Source organism: Narcine bancroftii, chromosome 7 (genome assembly GCF_036971445.1).
Source record: "Narcine bancroftii isolate sNarBan1 chromosome 7, sNarBan1.hap1, whole genome shotgun sequence".
Classification (NCBI taxonomy): domain Eukaryota; kingdom Metazoa; phylum Chordata; class Chondrichthyes; order Torpediniformes; family Narcinidae; genus Narcine; species Narcine bancroftii.
Window position 1 is genome coordinate 14378340 of NC_091475.1, and position 21349 is coordinate 14399688.

The 21349-nt window shown below is 41.3% G+C and overlaps 1 long non-coding RNA gene across 1 annotated transcript; it reads left to right on the forward strand.

Annotated features, from left to right (window-relative positions):
• Positions 1-2562: 2562 nt before the first annotated feature.
• LOC138739780 (uncharacterized) lies at positions 2563-5695 on the forward strand. Its single transcript, XR_011342415.1, has 3 exons — positions 2563-2692; positions 3658-3747; positions 5138-5695. It is a non-coding gene; the product is annotated as an uncharacterized lncRNA (long non-coding RNA).
• Positions 5696-21349: the final 15654 nt, after the last annotated feature.

Below are 21349 nucleotides of genomic sequence, written 5' to 3' on the forward strand. Positions count from 1 at the left end.
AACAATCCTCTCTGCAACTGAATGTTTTGCTTCCTAACAGTATACTCAGCCCACTCTTGTTCATGTGACCGACCCACGACTGCATCACCAAATCCAGCTCCAACAGGGTCACCAAGTTTCTAGATGACAGAACGATAGCAACAAGAGAGAAAAGGTAGAAAATCTTGAGATATTGAGTAACAACCTGAGTCTCATTGTGGGCAAGACAAAGGAGATGATCATGGACTTCAGGAGGACCAGGGACGACCACCCTTTTCTACACGTCAACAACTCTGTAGTGGAGAGAGTGGAGAGCATCAAGTTCTTTGGAGTTCACTTAACGAGTGACCTATCGTAGACACTCAACATCTCAGTTGTCAGGAAGGTGTAACAGCAACTGCACTTCCTGAGAAGATTGAAGGGGGCAAGGCGACTGGCCAACTATCATGTCAACCCTCTACAGGAGCTCTATCGAGAGCGTCCTCAACACCTGCAGTGCATGAGATGCATTTGCTGCAGAGAAATGGATCGAAGATCAATAAACAGGACAATAAGGCCGACAGAGAGGATCACTGGAGTCTCCCCTCCCCACCCCTCGCCCCCCCCCCCCCCCACATCGACATTATCTACTGGAATCATTGTCTGACGAGGACACTCAAAATCATTGAGGACCCCTTCCACCCTGCACACAGCATCTTTCATTTACTCCCATCGGGAAAAAGATACAGGAGCATCAGAGCCAGGCTGAGGAACAGCTTCTTCCTATGGGTGGTGAGAACGACCAAAGGAACTGCTCACACTGACCATTCGAGACCCTCACATTCATGAAACAACATTTATTTATTTGATAATTTGAATACTTGTCCTGCATGTGTTTTGCTTGCTCAAATGTATGTTATGTCTGATTGTGTGTCAGCGTGTTTTGCACCCAGGACTGGAGGACACTGTTTCGTCAGGTGGTACTTGTGCATTCAGAAGACAATAAACTTGACTTGGCTGCTCATATAACACACTTTCTCACTGTACCTCAGTACACATGACAATAAAGGTGAACTTTTTTTTTATCCAGAGTAGATGGGGTTTGCATCCATTTGCATTGTAACCAGTTGGAAATGTGGCAGGCACTTCCAGGCCTCACTTCTGCTGTGGCCCTGGTGTGATTTCTGTCTCAGGTTCAAGGTTTGATGTAATTTGCCATGCAATATTCATTCTGAAGGCATCCAAGTTGGTAGGCAGTTCTTGCCAATGCATACTCTTGGAATGTAACAGAGGCCGATAAAGTAACATATCACGATCAAAGCCTCCTTTTCACTTTACCAACCCTCTGTCCCTACAACCTCACGATTTGCAGCCTTTGCCCTCTCCTGCTCCCCATCCCTTTACAAGATGAGCCAAACCTTCCATCCTGATTTCCTCTTGAATGCCTGGGCATCCATTTCCATTCTTCACCCAATTGCATTGCCAATTCACCCCCAATTCGATCAACATGATGGTTGTCATCCAAATTTTCCTCTTCCCCTCTCACCAAAGCATAGTACAAGCCTCCCCGATTCTCCCTATGGGCAGCACAGTTGGCATATCGGTTGGCACGACGCTGTAACAGGGTCAATGATAGGGACTAGCCTTCAAATCCCACGTTGACTGTCAACAGCTTGTACATTCTCCCTGTGTCTGTATGGGTTTTCCCTGGGGTAGGGGGGGTGCAGGGGGTCCAGTTTCCTCCCACCATTCAAAATGTACCAGGGTTGTAGGTCAATTGGGCGGCACAGGCTCGTGGGCTGAAAGGGCTTGTTACTGTGCTGTATGTCTAAAAAATTAAAATTCTTCTCCTCCCAAAAGTAAATCCCTGCTCCCGATCTTTATCCAATTTCTCCCTGACTCTCAATGCCAGTCCTTTCCCCTGATAACCAAAGACACAGTGCTGGTCGCCCTCTGATACCGAACTGATCCCAGACTATCCCACCCTCCATCCAAATGCTGGGCTCTGATGCCCACTGTTCTACCATGTCATAACCCAGCCTTGAGAGAATGGAATCAGGTAGCACATTTGCAGGTTGAAAACATATGGATCATCTAGTTCGTTTGCTTCATGCCCTTTCGACACAACTGAATTTTCTGTTGGGGTTAATGACTGGGAGACTGCATTCTAACACACCTTAATGATACTTATATAATGATGTCATAAAAGTGCACGTGTTCATCCCATAATTTAACCAGCAAGAATACACATGCTGCATGGATTCTTTTCAATACTCGTCTAAGTAAATAGTTTGTTTTTATAAAACTAAACCAGTCAATATTTTTTACAAAGCTTACTTATAGCTATTTAGACGTCTGGAATATTCAGAATACCACTGGCACACTTTCTTGTGTGCTCTTTGTTGTAGAGCTTGTTTAATGTGTACATGTGTGCTTTGGCCACTTCCCAGATTGTAAACAGCACTATTCTCGGAATGTTGTTGGCTTACTTGTGTATAAAGATTAGCATTAATATTGATGTCATTGGCTTCTGTTTTTGAAATTATTTTCCCAAAAATCACATGACTGTTTCTGGTTGAGCCAGTTTATAAAGGACCGCGAACATGGGACTGACTGGCGGTTATTTCTGAGACGAAATGTTGAAAGACGATTAAAAAAAAGACCACACCTACAGGTAGAACACCAACACTACACGCAGTTCAACCTCAAATGAAAGAAATGCTGTTTTAATTTGGTACAGTAATCTATTGCTTTTCTTCTCTGGGATTTTTTTCTAATATGTGGATTCTTTCCTTAGGAATTTGTAGGAATAGGAACCATGTGTTTAAATTTTTAATTTTTAAAATAATTTAGACAAACAGCACAGTAACACGCCATTTAGGTCATAATGCCCAATTACACCACACCCAGTAAGTTTCGAACAGTGGGAGGAAACCGGAACCCCAAGAGAAAATCCACGCAGACACGAGGAGAACATATAAACTCCTTACAGACAGCGCGGGATTCGAACCCAAGTCCCAATTGCTGACGTTGCAATGGCAGTGCACTAACCGTTGCACCAACCATGCCAGCCACTGACATAATTAGGTTTTTTACTGTTGCTGTTTACCAATGTATGTAGAACTACCAACAATATATCCTTTATTGAAGACAATCAATTCTCAACCAACAGTAGTGTCTCGTATGACAATTTATCAAGTCATGTCACATTGTTTACATAATTCTTTTCTTTTTTATTAAAAATCTTTGAAAAGAAATAAAATAACCAGCCTCGCGGCAATCTTGTACTGTTTTAGTTTATTTCTGATTTCATATTTTCAAAAATTGGTTATTAAGAGTAAAAGGAAAAAGCTGATTCTGATACAAAGGTGTTTTACATGAAATCTTACCCCTGTGCACCTATCTCATCATTTACTTTTTCCATAATTCAACTAAGTGTCTCAAAATAGGTGGGTTATTATTAAGAATTAATAACTTAGTATTCCACTTGTAACTAAATTGTGCCATAAATTTCTCACCCATCTTATTTAACTCGATATTAGACCATATTGACGGGTTTTATTTAAATCGAACGTTCTATCAATAAAGCTCAGTTGTGCTGCTTTGTAATAATTTTGAAAATTCGGGAGTTGTAAGCCTCCCAATTCATGCTTCCAAGTTAATTTTTATAAAGATACTCTTACCGTTTTACCTTTCCAGGGAAACAATGGGCTCTCTGCCTCAGCCTGGGCCTCAGAGGAACAACAAAGACGAAAGAGAGTCCGTCTTTATCTGCAGACATGGAAAAAGGTTTGTGGGACCAAAATTTGAGTAATTAGGAGCACAAATATAAGGAAGATAGAACTTTTTAAAAAATTACCGGAACATCATATAATATTTCTTCCTCAACTTGGTACCTCACATAATGAATGGCTATAAAAATGGATGAATTAAGCACAGTTCATTCAAAATTCTAGGATTTGACATCAGATATTTGACAAATGAATCACTGAGCCACAATTCATAAGACGATACAATACAAAGGGTAAGCTTTTGGATTTGAATCAGCGTGACACCACTACTGCACGCTCATCAAAATGGGTGTTTTCTTTACCACTCACTGTGTAATGGGCTCCTGTGACAGGACAATGTATCAGTACATTTATAAATGAGGGAGACCAGGAAGTTTCATGTCCCGATTAGCAGGTTTCCATCTCAGAATCTCTCCCAGGGGAACAAAACGATCAGGCATGGGCAGTACGGTTAGTGCAGCGGTTAGCACAACACTGTTACAGCGCCAGCAACCGGCGCCACCTGTAAAGAATTTGTATATTCTCCCCATGTCTGCGTGGGTTTCCTCCAGGTGCTTCGGTTTCCTCCCTCCCTTCAAAAACATTCCAGGGTTGTAGATGAATGGGGTGGCACAGGCTCGTGGGCCAAAAGGGCCTGTTACCGTGCTGTATGTCTGAATTCCTCTGGAACCTCCCCTGTTGAAGAAAACTAATATCACAGTTAATTCTCTGGCATTCTCTACTCCAAACCTCTCGGCAAACTAAGTTGCATTCCATCAGCTGGATTGTATACATAGTCAACCTTCTCACTCCATCTACAAAATGTACTAACACTCCTTCTACTGAGAAATAGGTAGCGAGATCTAGAGCACATTTTCAACGGGGGCCCTATGGTGTTTTCGTGGCCATAGCACATTTAAGTGACAGTCTTGTTTTCTTTTCACCTCATGCAACATAAATATTTTTTATGTATTTTTATGTAGTCAGTAGGTGAGAAGTACTGAAGAAACCAAAACTTGACTGCTTCACAGGGAAGGGGGTCCATAAACTTTGAGCAGAGTCTTAGGAGAGGGCATCGCCAAAAAAAGGTTGAGAACGGCTGATCCAGGCAACAAGAGGCAAGCAAGATCTGCATCACGAAGGTGGTAATGACCATCTCCCACAAGACACATCTAGCTGCATTGACATTCAATGGCATCACCATCACCAAGACCATCAACATCTGGTGGGGAGGCACTATTGTGACCATAGGAGTGAGTGTCTTTCCTACCCCCCCCACCCCACCCACCACCCCCCCCACGACAGTTCAAATCCTTTATACCAATCCACAAGGCACAACAAGAGCACAGTTCTCATTTTGCATTCCAGCTATACCTCCTAATTAATGCACCTTCTTTATTTAATCATAGGGCCTGCGCCCAAGACGGCAGCAGCCAGGAGGGCAGCAGTCTCCAGGGAAGTGGAGGACTGGAGCAGGGGACCAGAGGATCACCCCCCCCCCATCCCATCCCATCTGAGGTGGAGAAGAAGAGCGGACGACCCGCGGGGACGATGACCGTGGCGGCAGACCACTGAGGTGGCTCTGCGGCCGAGGGACCGGTGCACTCGGCGGGCTGCCGGAGACTGGCTCGAACTGGCTGCAGGCTTACCAATATCCGAACCGGGAGGTGAGGAGGTGCCGAGGGCACTGGAGGATTCCTGAACGTGTCAGAGGTTCGGATCTGAAGCCTGGGTGGTCGGTGGTTTGGACTGGACTCTGTGTGGCTGCGGGCGCTGCGGAAACGCTGGAGGCGAATCTACGGACACTCGGTGACTCTGGGGGGAGCTCTCTTTTGCTTCTCTCTCTCTGACTGTAAGAGGTGCTTAGGCAATTCCTGCCGGTGGCAAATTTGTCTGCCTTGCAGCGGGGAAAAAGAAATTCATGTAATATGACAGTTTTATTAACAATGACAATGAATTAAAGATTGAATCATGAATTTTAAAAAATCCTATCAAAATATTTACTATGTATCCTTGTTGAATTCCCATTTCTCATTAAATTCTTACTTGAACACTCATCTGAAACTGTTCCCACTATACATTGGCAATTATCACTATAGCTTAGAAATTACTGTTTCATTTTAATTACATTTGGAATATCCCATGGCACCCAATAGTATTTTGCTTTCCCCCAAGAGCAGTACATCATTTCATTACAGTGTCACCAGTACAATATTGCTTTATTATCGTGCAATAATGCAATATTGCAATACAATCACAGCATCTGCAGACTTTCCTATTTAACTACAAAGTTATTGTGTCTATTCCTGCATAAAATGCTGTGCTAACCATTACAAGATGTCTCAGCTTAGCCCAGTGTCTGAGCTCAATACCTTGCTCTTAAAATGGATACTGCAATACAAGCAGCTCTCTTCCAGCTACTGGGGAGTGTTGCAGTTTAAATAATGGATATTGCAACGGGAGGGGAGTGAGAGAGCTTTCCAGTGAGACAGGTTATGTGGTAAAGAATGACATATGCAAGAGACTTGTTCTTTGTGCCAGGGGTCAAAGAAAGCCTATTGGGCTACAGTCAGGGATTCAGGACAGAACATTTCCTGGGAGATCTCTGGTAGAACGAATAAAGCCTTCAAATGCCTGCACTTCAGGGAAAGCTGCAATGCTACCGATTACTGACCTGTTGACTCCTGCATGTTGAAAGAATGGGAACCAGGAAGGAGGGAGGAGGAGAAGAGGTGGGAAATGGGACAAAAAGGGCAGAGGAAGTGCAACATTTGGATGATCCACTCACTGGTGCAGCCACGAGAACCAAGCAGGAAGACTGGAATAAAATATCAGCAGGGACCCACAAGCCAAGATTGACTGTGTCCTGGATCTAAAAGGCAAAACCCTCGAGGAATGCACGTGAGGCCATATTTCAGGTTGTAGGAAGTCAATGAAAAACTTAAAAAAAGAGCAGTTTAATAAAGTTCCAGCTCTAACCCCTCGTCAGGGAAATCAGGATTAATAATGGGCTTGGTTGCTCAATGATTAACCATATAACATTTACTCTGTCTGTCCCTTTTAAAATCTTAAACACCTCTATCAAGTCCCCTCTCAATCTTCTAATATAACCATATAACCACTTACAGCACAGAACAGGCCAGTTCGGCCCTACTAGTCCATGCCGTAGCAAATCCCCACCCTCCTAGTCCCACTGACCAGCACCCGGTCCATACCCCTCTAGTCCCCTCCTATCCATGTAACGATCCAGTCTTTCCTTAAATGTAACCAATGATCCCGCCTCGACCACGTCTGCCGGAAGCTCATTCCACATCCCCACCACCCTCTGCGTAAAGAAATTTCCCCTCATGTTCTCCTTATAATTTTCCCCCTTCAATCTTAAACCATGTCCTCTAGTTTGAATCTCCCCCTTTCTTAATTGAAAAAGCCTATCCACAATAGGAATAGTTTGTATTTCAGACCAGTAAGGCATAAAGTCATTACTTTATGTGGTTGTTTCTGTTTTACCGTCACTGCTTTGAAGACTTCCTGTCAAAATGCCAAGCACCAGCTGTTGCATTAGTGGGAGCCAAAACAAATGGGATTTTCAATATGATGTAGCATTGGATAGTGTGAATAGTCAATGAGTCCTTCACCTTTCAACTGCATTCATTTTAAAGTGTGATGGCATCAGTACTCTCACCCAGCGTGTCAACGAAAGTGCCAATGTTCAATGTGCAATGTGATTTCACCTTTGTAAGGTAAAAATATCATGAGTTGGGACCGGAGAAGGAGTCACCCAGTACTAAGGAGTAACAGGATGCAGGTGTGACCTTGTACGCTCAAGATAAGCGTGGCAATAACAAGATGATGTGCAGCAGACTAACAGAGAAGGGTAGCAACAGCTTATTCATTGGACAATGTAATGGTATGATAATTTACTAAGTGCGTGTCCTGGGGTATAAAAAAAACACCACTTACTGATATCGTTAGAATGCGCCTTCTCCAACTAACACTGTTAGTTGCAAGTGTTACAATCCGGTAAAAAATAACCTTGATTTTGACTCAGTCTGGTGTCTGACTCACTCATTCTCGAACAAAGCAGACCTAACACCTTGCATGCTTGCTTCAGCATATCTGTGCATAGCAGGAAAAATTTGCTCTCAAATGAAATCACTTCTCAGTTATTATTGGGTCATAATGTGAGTTAGTCATCAAAAGATGGCTAATTCATAAAAGAAAGAAATGCCACCAAATATTCCAATGTTTGACTTTTCCTTCCCCGAATGGTATGGCTGCATTTGAACATGTTTAATCAAAACTTGCGTATACAGAGCCGTTGTCATACCCACACTCCTGTTCGGCTCCGAATCATGGGTCCTCTACCGGCACCACCTACGGCTCCTAGAACGCTTCCACCAGCGTTGTCTCCGCTCCATCCTCAACATCCATTGGAGCGCTCACACCCCTAACGTCGAGGTACTCGAGATGGCAGAGGTCGACAGCATCGAGTCCACGCTGCTGAAGATCCAGCTGCGCTGGATGGGTCACGTCTCCAGAATGGAGGACCATCGCCTTCCCAAGATCGTATTATATGGCGAGCTCTCCACTGGCCACCGTGACAGAGGTGCACCAAAGAAAAGGTACAAGGACTGCCTAAAGAAATCTCTTGGTGCCTGCCACATTGACCACCGCCAGTGGGCTGATAACGCCTCAAACCGTGCATCTTGGCGCCTCACAGTTTGGCGGGCAGCAGCCTCCTTTGAAGAAGACCGCAGAGCCCACCTCCCTGACAAAAGGCAAAGGAGGAAAAACCCAACACCCAACCCCAACCAACCAATTTTCCCTTGCAACCGCTGCAATCGTGTCTGCCTGTCCCGCATCGGACTGGTCAGCCACAAACGAGCCTGCAGCTGACGTGGACTTTTTTACCCCCTCCATAAATCTTCGTCCGCGAAGCCAAGCCAAAGAAAAAAAATGTTTCCATAAACCCAGCTATCAGCCGAATGGTTTCACTCGTCATCAGGTCATGTTTGTTTCCATAAGTAAATATTTTGTGCTTAAAACAAGACCAGGTTTGGCACACATCTCATCATTATTGGTACAAGTTGCGTTCATAAACTTTTCAATTTTGGACAGAAAAGTCAAGAAATTCCATGGAAATTCTCCAAAATTCCCATTAATCATCCAACAGAAGATTAGCAGATTCCCTTAAAAAGTAATGTAACCGGCTATAAACATTTTGGAGGCTTATGTTGGTCTTTCATTACAGTTATGGCAGGTGAGTGATCATTGAGCTATTTGGTCCCTTTTATAAACACCATTCACCTACGCTAGCGGTACATCACTAGCCCTGTTAATTCCTCTGTTCTCACAGCCAGTGGTTCCAAACACTCTTTCAAGATGAAGCAGTGATCCTCTTCTAATATTTCCAATTGAGTGAACTGCATTCAGTGCCCAGAATGTGGTCTCCCTAGCATGGGGGGGGGGAAAGCAGGTGGTAATTCCCAATATATTTACAGTATATGTCTAATTCAGTTTCCAAGCATGACCTCAGACTTCCACTGTATTTCATTGTGATTCTTCACCCTGCTCCCACTCAGCTCCCACTGCCTTTATCGAGCCGTGGGATGACACTGAAGTTGGTGGAAGGGTCAGAAGGTAATGTGACACATGTGGAGGCCGGTAGGATGGAAAATGAGGATCAATTGGACTCTGTTCCTGTTCTGGCTGGTGGTCCGTCTGGTGAGGGGTAACCCTTGTAGTTTTTGTGGCATCTGTTCTCAGGATGAGGTCTTCCTCTCCATGTCATCCAAAGTGTCCTCTTTCTTTAATAAACATGGATTTACCCTTGATAAAGCAAGCACCCATATCTCCTAAATTTCTCACACAATCCCTCTAGCAGCCATACCTTCCTCTCTCAAGCCCTACCTGCTTTCCACAAGGATTAGTCTCTCTGGGACTCCGTAGTGCACTCGTCCCTCCCCACCCTCCCTTGTACCCTTTTCAGCGCATCCCGCAGTAATCGCAGAAAGTCCAAAAACATCTCTTCAGCTCCCTTCTCACCTCCATCCAGAACTCTACGCAGGCCTTCCTTGTGAGGCAGGACGTTGCATGCACATTATCCAATCTTATCTTTAGCATGTATATTCAGTGTGTTCACTTTTACAGGTAAGACCAAACACAGACTGAATGGTTTCTTTACTGGACACCTACACTCAGTTTGCGAGTCTAAGTGTGAACGTCCTGCAGCCGTCTATTTCAACACTCCCAACCTTTCCATCATAGATACAGCAGGTTTGTCCTCACTTCATTCATTGTCAGGATGAGACCAAACATAGACCTGAGGAACTACACATCATATTCCTCTTGGAGAGCCATAAACCCAAAAGAATGAACATCAATGTTTCCACTTTCAGATAACCCCCTCCACCCACACCCATTTTGTTCCAATGTTTCCATCTCTTCTTTACCTCTTCTTTATTTTTTATCTCTCTAACTTCTCTTCACCCTTGATTCCCAGTGGTCACTCCCACCACCTCTTATGCCTTCTGTCCTATACCCTAACACCTTTTGGCCCTATCTCCCACCATCATTCTCCTTTTATATACATGATATCACCCTTTTTTAGACCTTCTTCCTGATAAAGGGTCCGGCCTGAAACTTTGAATGACCCCTGGAAGCGGTCTGACCTGCTGAGCTCCTCCATCAGATCAAGATCAAGATCAAGATCAAGTAGGTGGAAAGGGAGTCACGTGATGGAGTAGTGGCCGGTCAGGGAATTCTAGCCCTCTCCCGAAAAGTTAAAAAAAAACACACAAAGCACAAAGGTACAAGATTAAAATTTATAATAAAGGTGAAAAGAAAATGGCAGCGAAGAGAGAAAAGTTGAAAACAACGGGAAGAAATGAGGAAGAAAGAATGTCGGAAGAAGAAGGTGAAGGCCTTACCTCTCCGAAGAGGCCTGCCGCGGAGAGAGAAACCCGCTCCCTCAGGTCAGTGGAAGTTCCGGGCTCGGGACTACAAAAATGGCTCACAGAGCCGAGTAAAAGTGCGCAACCACGCATGAAAAAAAAACACACTGACGGGAGGGGGGAACAGCTGCGGAGTCGATCTCCACAGCTGACAGAGACACCTGCAGCACAGCAGCAGGTGCAGAACACAGACAATAACGACAACAAGAAAGAAGAGGGTAAAAAGAAAACAAGGAAACAACAGATGGTCAATCCAGAGGAAGAAGAAGAAGAAGAACAGAAAGAAATGGAAGAAGAAGAGAAAGGCAAGACAATGGATAAATCTTTTTTTAAAGAATATATGGAATCAGTGAAAGAATGGCAATTACAAGAATTTAATGAGATAAAAAGAAGAATTAAGAATGCAGAAGAAAAAATTAATAAAATAGAAACGGCCATGTCAGAGATAGGAAAAAGAGTGGAAAATATGGAAGAACGAGAAACAATTGTAGAAATGGAAGTAGAGGACTTAAAAGAGAAATTAGAAGAATCTAATAAAAAAGTTAAAGAGGCACATGAGCTGTTAGCTCAGAAAATAGATATAATAGAAAACTATAATAGAAGAAATAATATAAAGATAGTGGGCCTTAAGGAAGATGAAGAAGGCAAGAATATGAGAGAATAGGGTCCTAGGAAGACCAGAATTACAGGAAGAAATGGAAATAGAGAGGGCACATAGAACTTTAGCCCCGAAACCACAACTGCAGCAAAAGCCAAGATCCATTTTAGTAAAATTCTTAAGATATACAACAAGAGAAAATATATTGGAGAAAGCAATGAAGAAAGTAAGAGAAGACAAAAAGCCACTGGAATACAAAGGTCAAAAAAATGTTTTCTATCCAGACATAAGTTTTGAACTCCTGAAGAAGAGGAAGGAGTTCAATACAGCAAAAACGATCTTATGGAAAAAAGGATATAAATTTATGTTAAAGTACCCAGCAGTACTTAAAATAGTTATTCCAGGGCAACAAAACAGACTATTCTCGGATCCGGAGGAAGCAAGGAAATTTGCAGAACAACTACAAAACAAGAAGAGAGATGAAGACATGTAATGAGAGTAAAAATGACCACGAACTATATGTATGTGTGTAAAGGGGTATATGTGTGTATATATATAGTGTGTATACATGAATGTATCCGTATTTAGAGGAAAATATATAGAGTATCGACAAGAATTAATAAGGGAGGGAAAGGGAATAGAGGGAATAAGGAGGGAATTAAAAGAGTGACCTTTGTTATATATGAAAATTGAAATCTTTTCAGGGGGGGCTGGGTGGGGATTTACCAAAATCAGTTGACGTTTGCGAGTGAATTCGCAAATCCAAATGGAAAGGAGAGATATGGTTGCCCGACAAGGGATAAACGGCAACTCAGGAGGGGGAGGAGAGAATGGGGTTAAAGAAGTTTTAAATAGGAGAATAAGGAAAATGTTTGATATTTTAGAAATGTTGTCTTATAAAGTGTTCAAAACAAGAAAGCAAAAATGGATAAGAAGGAAAGGTGATGATGGAGAAACAGAAAGGGAAGATAAACAAAGTATGAAATGGCTACGCTGAACTATATGACTTTAAATATTAACGGAATACATAACCAAATTAAAAGGAAGAAACTGCTAAATTTACTGAAAAAAGAAAAAATTGATATAGCATTTGTGCAAGAAACACATTTAACTGAATTGGAGCACAAGAAATTAAAGAGAGATTGGGTAAGACATGTAACAGCAGCGTCGTATAATTCAAAAGCAAGAGGAGTAGCTATATTAATTAGTAAAAATGTGCCAACTAAAATAGAAGAGGAAATAATAGATCCAGCAGGGAGATTTGTAATGATAAAATGTCAGATATATTCGGAGTTTTGGAATCTACTCAATGTATATTCACCTAACGAAGAAGATCAAAGTTTTATGCAAGGTATTTTTTTGAAGATAGCAGATACGCAAGGGAACATATTAATAGGAGGGGATTTCAACCTGAATTTGGATTCAAATATGGACAAAACTGGGAAAAAAATTAACAGAAAGAACAAAGTAACCAAATTTATAATTAAATCGATGGAAGAAATGCAACTTTTGGATATATGGAGGAAACAACACCCAAATGAAAAGGAATATTCATATTACTCAGGGAGACATAAAACATACTCAAGAATAGACCTATTTTTGTTATCAGCTCGTATGCAAGATAGAGTAAGAAAAACAGAATATAAAGCTAGAATATTATCGGACCATTCACCCTTGATATTGACAATAGAGTTAGAGGACATCCCTCCAAGAATATATAGATGGAGATTAAACTCCATGCTACTTAAAAGGCAGGATTTTAGAGAATTCATTGAAAGACAAATTAAAATGTATTTTGAAATAAATACGGAATCAGTAAAAAATAAGTTTATACTATGGGATGCAATGAAAGCGTTCATTAGAGGGCAAATAATAAGCTATGTAACCAAGATGAAGAAGGACTATAATCGGGAAACAGAGCAGTTGGAAAGGGAAATAGTAAATTTAGAAAAAGAATTAGCAATGAAGGAAGATACAACTAAAAGAGAATTGACAGATAAAAAAATAAAATATGAAACACTACAAACATATAAGGTAGAGAAGAATATAATGAAGACAAAACAGAAATATTATGAACTAGGGGAAAAAACGCACAAAATTCTAGCATGGCAGCTTAAGACAGAACAAGCTAAGAAAGTGGTATTGGCATCAAGGAAAAAAGACAAACAAATCACATATAATCCAACGGAGATCAAGGAAAACTTCTGAGAATTCTATGAACAATTATACCAAACTGAAAACGAAGGGAAAGAAGGGAAAATAGATGAATTTTTAACTAAAATTGAACTACCAAAATTACAAATAGAGGAACAAAATAAATTAACAGAACCATTTGAAATAGTAGAAATACAAGAGATAATAAAAAAATTACTAAATAATAAAACACCAGGAGAGGATGGATTCCCAATAGAATTCTATAAAACATTTAAAGATTTATTAATTCCTCCCCTCCTGGAAGTAATCAACCAGATTGATAAAACACAAAACTTATCAGATTCATGTAAAACAGCAATAATTCTTTGGCTTGGCTTCGCGGACGAAGATTTATGGAGGGGGTAAAAAGTCCACGTCAGCTGCAGGCTCGTTTGTGGCTGACCAGTCCGATGCGGGACAGGCAGACACGATTGCAGCGGTTGCAAGGGAAAATTGGTTGGTTGGGGTTGGGTGTTGGGTTTTTCCTCCTTTGCCTTTTGTCAGTGAGGTGGGCTCTGCGGTCTTCTTCAAAGGAGGCTGCTGCCCGCCAAACTGTGAGGCGCCAAGATGCACGGTTTGAGGCGTTATCAGCCCACTGGCGGTGGTCAATGTGGCAGGCACCAAGAGATTTCTTTAGGCAGTCCTTGTACCTTTTCTTTGGTGCACCTCTGTCACGGTGGCCAGTGGAGAGCTCCCCCTAGAACACGATCTTGGGAAGGCGATGGTCCTCCATTCTGGAGACGTGACCCATCCAGCGCAGCTGGATCTTCAGCAGCGTGGACTCGATGCTGTCGACCTCTGCCATCTCGAGTACCTCGACGTTAGGGGTGTGAGCGCTCCAATGGATGTTGAGGATGGAGCGGAGACAACGCTGGTGGAAGCGTTCTAGGAGCCGTAGGTGGTGCCGGTAGAGGACCCATGATTCGGAGCCGAACAGGAGTGTGGGTATGACAACGGCTCTGTATACGCTTATCTTTGTGAGGTTTTTCAGTTGGTTGTTTTTCCAGACTCTTTTGTGTAGTCTTCCAAAGGCGCTATTTGCCTTGGCGAGTCTGTTGTCTATCTCATTGTCGATCCTTGCATCTGATGAAATGGTGCAGCCGAGATAGGTAAACTGGTTGACCGTTTTGAGTTTTGTGTGCCCGATGGAGATGTGGGGGGGCTGGTAGTCATGGTGGGGAGCTGGCTGATGGAGGACCTCAGTTTTCTTCAGGCTGACTTCCAGGCCAAACATTTTGGCAGTTTCCGCAAAGCAGGACGTCAAGCGCTGAAGAGCTGGCTCTGAATGGGCAACTAAAGCGGCATCATCTGCAAAGAGTAGTTCACGGACAAGTTTCTCTTGTGTCTTGGTGTGAGCTTGCAGGCGCCTCAGATTGAAGAGACTGCCATCCGTGCGGTACCGGATGTAAACAGCGTCTTCATTGTTGGGGTCTTTCATGGCTTGGTTCAGCATCATGCTGAAGAAGATTGAAAAGAGGGTTGGTGCGAGAACACAGCCTTGCTTCACGCCATTGTTAATGGAGAAGGGTTCAGAGAGCTCATTGCTGTATCTGACCCGACCTTGTTGGTTTTCGTGCAGTTGGATAATCATGTTGAGGAACTTTGGGGGACATCCGATGCGCTCTAGTATTTGCCAAAGCCCTTTCCTGCTCACGGTGTCGAAGGCTTTGGTGAGGTCAACAAAGGTGATGTAGAGTCCTTTGTTTTGTTCTCTACACTTTTCTTGGAGCTGTCTGAGGGCAAAGACCATGTCAGTGGTTCCTCTGTTAGCGCGCACAGCAATAATTACAGTAATACTAAAGCAAGGGAAAGATCCACTCGCACCAGCATCATATAGACCAATATCATTACTTAACACAGATTATAAGATAATAGCAAAACTATTAGCAAACAGATTAGCAGAGTATGTACCTAAAATGGTAAATCTAGACCAAACTGGATTTATTAAAAAAAGACGCACAACAGACAATATTTGTAAATTTATTAACTTAATTCATGCAGTAGAAGGGAGTAAAGCGCCATCAGTAGCAGTTGCTTTAGACGCAGAGAAAGCCTTTGACAGAGTAGAATGGAATTATTTATTCAAAGTATTGCAAAAATTCAGTTTACCAGAGAAGTATATTAATTGGATTAAAGCATTATATAAGGGGCCATTGGCGAAAGTGACAGTAAATGGATATATATCAAAGCAATTTAACTTAAGCAGGTCAACACGGCAGGGATGCCCACTATCACCCTTATTGTTCGCGTTAGCTATAGAACCACTAGCAGAATTGATAAGAACAGAAAATAATATAAAAGGGATAAAAATAAAAGACAAGGAATATAAAATCAGTTTATTTGCGGATGTTGTTATAGTATACTTAACAGAACCAGAACTATCAATAAAAGAATTATATAAGAAATTGAAGGAATATGGAGAAGTGTCGGGTTACAAGATTAACGTAAATATAAGTGAAGCAATGCCAATGAATAATGCAGATTTCTCAAAATTTAAGAAGGAATCACCATTCAGATGGCAAATGCAAGCAATAAGATACCTAGGTATACAAATAAATAAAAATCTCGGCCATCTATATAAACTCAATTATTATCCACTAATGAAAAAATTACAGGACGATTTAGAGCATTGGAAAGATTTACCATTAACACTAATAGGAAGGATAAACTGTATTAAAATGAACATTTTCCCAAGGATATTATACCTATTTCAGGCATTGCCAATACACTTGATGGAGAAATTCTTCAAGGAGTTAATGAAAATAATAAGGAAATTTTTATGGAAAGGGGGGAAACCGAGGATAGCACTAGATAAATTAACAGAATGGTATAAACAAGGAGGCTTACAACTGCCAAACTTTAAAAATTATTATAGAGCCGCACAATTAAGATACCTATCAGATTTTTATCAAACAAGGGAAAAGTCAGATTGGACTAGATTAGAATTAGATAAAATAGGGGAAAAGATACCTGAACACATATTATATAAATGGGATGAAAAATTGGTACAACATAGGAGTTCTCCAGTATTACATCATCTACTCAATATTTGGAAAAATATTCATGTAGAAAGGAATAAAACAAATTACCAATTACCAAAACTAATATTGACACAAAATAAGTTACTCCCTTTTACAATAGATAACCTTTCCTTTAGAGAATGGGAGAAAAAAGGGATCAAAAGAATAGAAAATTGTTTTTCAGGAAATAGATTATTATCCTTTGAACAAATGAAAGATAAATACAATATAACTCAAGATACAGTGCTGGCATATTACCAATTGAGATCCTACTTGAAGGACAAATTAGGAAGCAGTCTGAGTTTACCAGAGGGAAGTAACTTTGAATATGTGATTACAGATACAATGATAATCAAAAGATTTATAACAAATATGTATATTAAACTGCAAGAAAAGGAGAATGAGGAAACAAATGGTAAAACTAAACAAAAATGGGAACAAGATTTAAATATAAAGATAAAAAAGGAAACATGGGAGAAGTTATGTTCTGGAACGATGAGAAATACAATAAATACAAGGTTACGTATGATACAATATAACTGGATACACAGGCTATACATTACACCTCAAAAGTTAAATAAATGGGACCCAACAGTATCTGACAGATGTTTTCGATGTAAAAAAGAAACGGGAACAACAATTCATGCAATCTGGACATGTGAGAAAGTAGAAACATTTTGGGAAGATCTAAACCAAATATTAAATAAAATTACAGAAAACAATATACCAAAAAATCCAGAGATCTTCCTCTTAAGTAACATAAAAAACAAAGAATTTGGAATTGATTTGGATGGTGCACAAAAAAGATTTGTTAAGATAGCTCTAGCCGTAGCAAAAAAATGTATTATGTCAACCTGGAAATTGGAAGATAATTCGAAAATACAACAATGGTATATAGAAATGAATAAATGTATTCCATTAGAAAAAATAACATATTGTTTAAGAAATAATATTGAAATATTTGAACAAATATGGGAGCCTTACATGAAACACAATAGAGAAAACCTACCGGGGACATTCACTACCTAAATTAACGAAAGGAGAAGGAAATGAAAAGAATTGACTCAGTGGAATTTCTTGTTTATTTTTATTGAATGACAACATTGTTTGACTGGTTTAATGTATCTTAGATTTTGTACTTTAAATGGATGGGGGGGGAGGTAGGGAGGGTGGGATGGGAGGAGGGAGGGGGGGAGAAAATGGCACTGTATATATTTGAAAAGGAAAATGTATGTATCATGGTCAATGTGGTTTATGGTGTGAAAAATAAAAAAAATTTAAAAAAAAGATCAAGTTGGTGCTGTTTTGGTGTTTCAGTAATTCTTGTTCTTTCCCAACATTTACCACTCTCTCCCTCTCTCAGCTGTGTCACCAGATTTGTCATTTAATTGCTCACTTTCCCCACCCTATTCAAAGATATTTTCCTCGGTCTATTTTCCCACGCTCCCAACCCCCCCTCATCAAATTTGTATTGTCTCTCACTTTCCCCAGCACCAGGGAAACCAAAACATGGACCCTTCCGGCAGAAGTTCTCTGGCCTTCTCCGTTTTTCCAGCGTTTGCTCTTTTATTCAGATTGTCAACATCTGTTTGAATCTATTTAACAATGTTGGTGTTGGTCTTTTTCAATAAAGTTATTGATAATCAAAAAGCTGCAGATACTGGAAACCTGGCATTAAAAAAAAAACAGAAAAAGCTGGAAACATTCCACCGATTAGGCAGCATCTGTGACGGAGAAACTCTCCGTCAACGTTTCGGATCAAAGGTTGTCCATCAGAAAAGGGGAAGAGAGAAAAAAACAAGTTATCCTTTCAAAATAATGCCAGTGAATCATTCACATCACCTGAGAGGTTCAAGAAAGCTGGGTGAAACGAAAGGTCTCTGGGAAAAAGATGCACTGACAGTGCAGAGCTCCCTTGTGTTTCTTGTTAACTGCCCGAGTGAGCAAGTAATCTGTTAAATCCGGTCAGATCAAACACATGATGAAGTGCTTGATAGCAACTGAGGTATTGGGCAGACCACAGATCCTGTTGCTTAAAAATTAGTGAATAGACTCAGCCAGGAATTCCCAGTTCCCCCACAAAACCCCTTTAACCAGGTGTCTGCCTGTTTCTTGCTATTCCTTGTGAAGGGTTTTGCCTGAAACATTGACTCTCTTTTGCCTCCCATGGATGCCGACTGGCCCACTGAGTTCCTGCGGCATTTCATGTTTTGCTCCAGTGTTCCAGCATCCACAGTCTGTCCTGTTTGCTTCCCTAGTCTAACTCCCATTGTGGTTTCCTCTTCATTGGAGAGAATGGGAGCAGACTGGCAGATTGCTTTGTTGAACAATAGCATGGATCTCCCAGTGGCCACCCATTTCAATGCCCCATCCTATTCCCTTGCTGACAAGTCTGTCCATGGTCTCACGTACGGCCAGACTGAGACCACGCACAAATTGGAGGAACACCACCTGATCTCCCTCCAACCAGATGGCATTAACATCACTTTCGTTAATTCCCCCCCCACCCCCCAATTTCTTCCCCCAGCTCTGTCTTTCTCGCTTTTCCCTCTGTCTCCTTTCACACAGACAAAATCAATTCTCACCTCTCCCCTTATCATATCCAAAGAACGTTTTGTGGCCTGGATTCAGTCTCTTTTCTGAAATTTCCTATTTTTTTTGCTTATTCCTTGAAGAAGGGCTCAGACCTGAATCATCGGCAATATATCTTTATCTCTTATGAATGCTACAAGACCAGTTGAGTTCATCCAGCATTTCTGTGTGGTTTTACTACAATCGCAGCGTCTGCAGACTTTCGTGTTTCACTGACAATTCGTTGAATAACTTCTGGCGAACATAGGCATGATGATGCTGTCCAAAAGGAATCAGACCAGGATTCAGATATGGATTCCAACAATTTATCCTTTTATCGAAAAAATGGTTATTTTCATTACACCAGTCCTCATGAACCATAACCAGGATATAGGGTGACAATTTAAAGCTTTATAGCGAAGGAAAAGTGCGATTAGGTAAAGTAATGCTTTAGAACATTTCACTTCCTTTGAATCAGCTCGGCAAATGATCAGTGCATACCTGACCTATGACAGGTCAAAACTTCTCCAGTGTTTTCTGAGATGGATGAAAGAAAGGTAAGGTAGATCAAATAGGAAAATGAGGCTGCCTTGGATATTCCAAACCTCATCTCACGCATTTTGTTGGTCAAAGTTTGATGGAACTGCCATTTTTCATTGGATATTGGAGGTGATGTTTCATACCAAACTTCTTACAACCCTACCTGCACTTTGATGAACTGAGGATCACTGGATGTTGGTTTATTCAGTCAAAGGGGCTCCATATGTAAACGCATTACACACAGGAATCAAAAAGATCGAAGCAGCTGATCAGCGCAACATTGTTAAACAGTGCCACAAGAGTTTTACACAAACAGATTCCCATTTGATGTGAAATGATAAAGTTACAGCTGGGATTATTTTCAAGAAGTTTTGTAAAATTGCTGTGAGTGCAAATGACATAAACAGTTCATTCAGACCAGATGCCTCTTCCCCATTTGGCATCCACCCAATCACCAAGAGCTTCTATTCTTTTCATCCCACTAAGTTTATCCGGTTTCCCTGCTGTAGAGATTGACAGCCAATTCCTGAAAAAAAGTAACAGAAGCCAGGTATGTAAGTAGACTGAAGAAAATGCAGATGCTGCCATCTTGAGCAAACAAAAAAGAGATGGTGAGACTCAGTGGGTGAGGCAGCATCCACGGAGAGAGATGACAGTCGACGTATCCGGCGGGAACCTTTGTCAACACTCACTCTTGCTGATTGGGTTAGCTGAAGCAGAGAGAGAAGGCGTGTGCTTTTAGAAGGCTTCAAGGTGACATGTAAAAAAGGGTCTCGATCTGAAATGTTAACGGTCTATTTCTCTCCACGGATGTTGCCTAATCCAGTGAGACCCTACAGCTTGCCAGGAATATGAATCTTTGCCCATTACATTTGTGGATTTAAAATATAGTAATGACCAAAGCACAAGTCCTTGTTGGTTATTGGTAAACAAGACGGGCAGCACGATTAGCGTAGCATTCAGCGTTGGCAGTGGTAGCGGCCCAAGTTCGAATCCAGCATTGTCGGTAATGAGTTTGTACGTTCTCTCCGTGTTTGCACAGGTTTCCTCCCACCCTCCAAAAGATATGTGGTTGGTAGGTTAATTGAATCCAATTGAGCGACAATGGCCAGAATCAACTTCTACCGTGTTGTAAGTAACATTTTTTTTAAATTAAAACACTTAAGAATTATAAGAATTAAGAAAATAATGCCTACATTTAAGAATTGTACTACTAATTTTAATTCAACCAGTAAGAAACTCCATCCTGTGACATAACTATTCATCACCAACAAATGAATGTTCCTCACTCCAAATATCATGAGCCATTTGCAAACAATCATTTCACTTCACTAGTTTATCCTTTGATATCCCATTTCCCACCTTCTTCACATCCAAATTTAAGACATGTCATAGAAAGATGAAACTTATAAACTGAAGCCAAAGCACATTCTTTTCTGAGGTGGATGCCTAAACCCATTTAATTCTTGCATCATCTACACACTGGGACTTCCCTGAGTGCTCTCAGCGATTGGGACATCTCAGCACTGGCATCCGCTGTTGCAACGAGTGAGAACAAGATTATATGTGATAGATTTTACAATCGCAACCATAGCTTCTGAAAATACAGAACATGGGTATAGAACAAAAAAAAGTAATGAAAAAAGGCGCTGCTGCAGCAACTGTGTTGGCAGCGGTGATGGCGCTAGTGAACACCTGGGAGGAGGCACATCTTGCAGCCCTCCTCCGAGAGGTTGGACTGCCCTC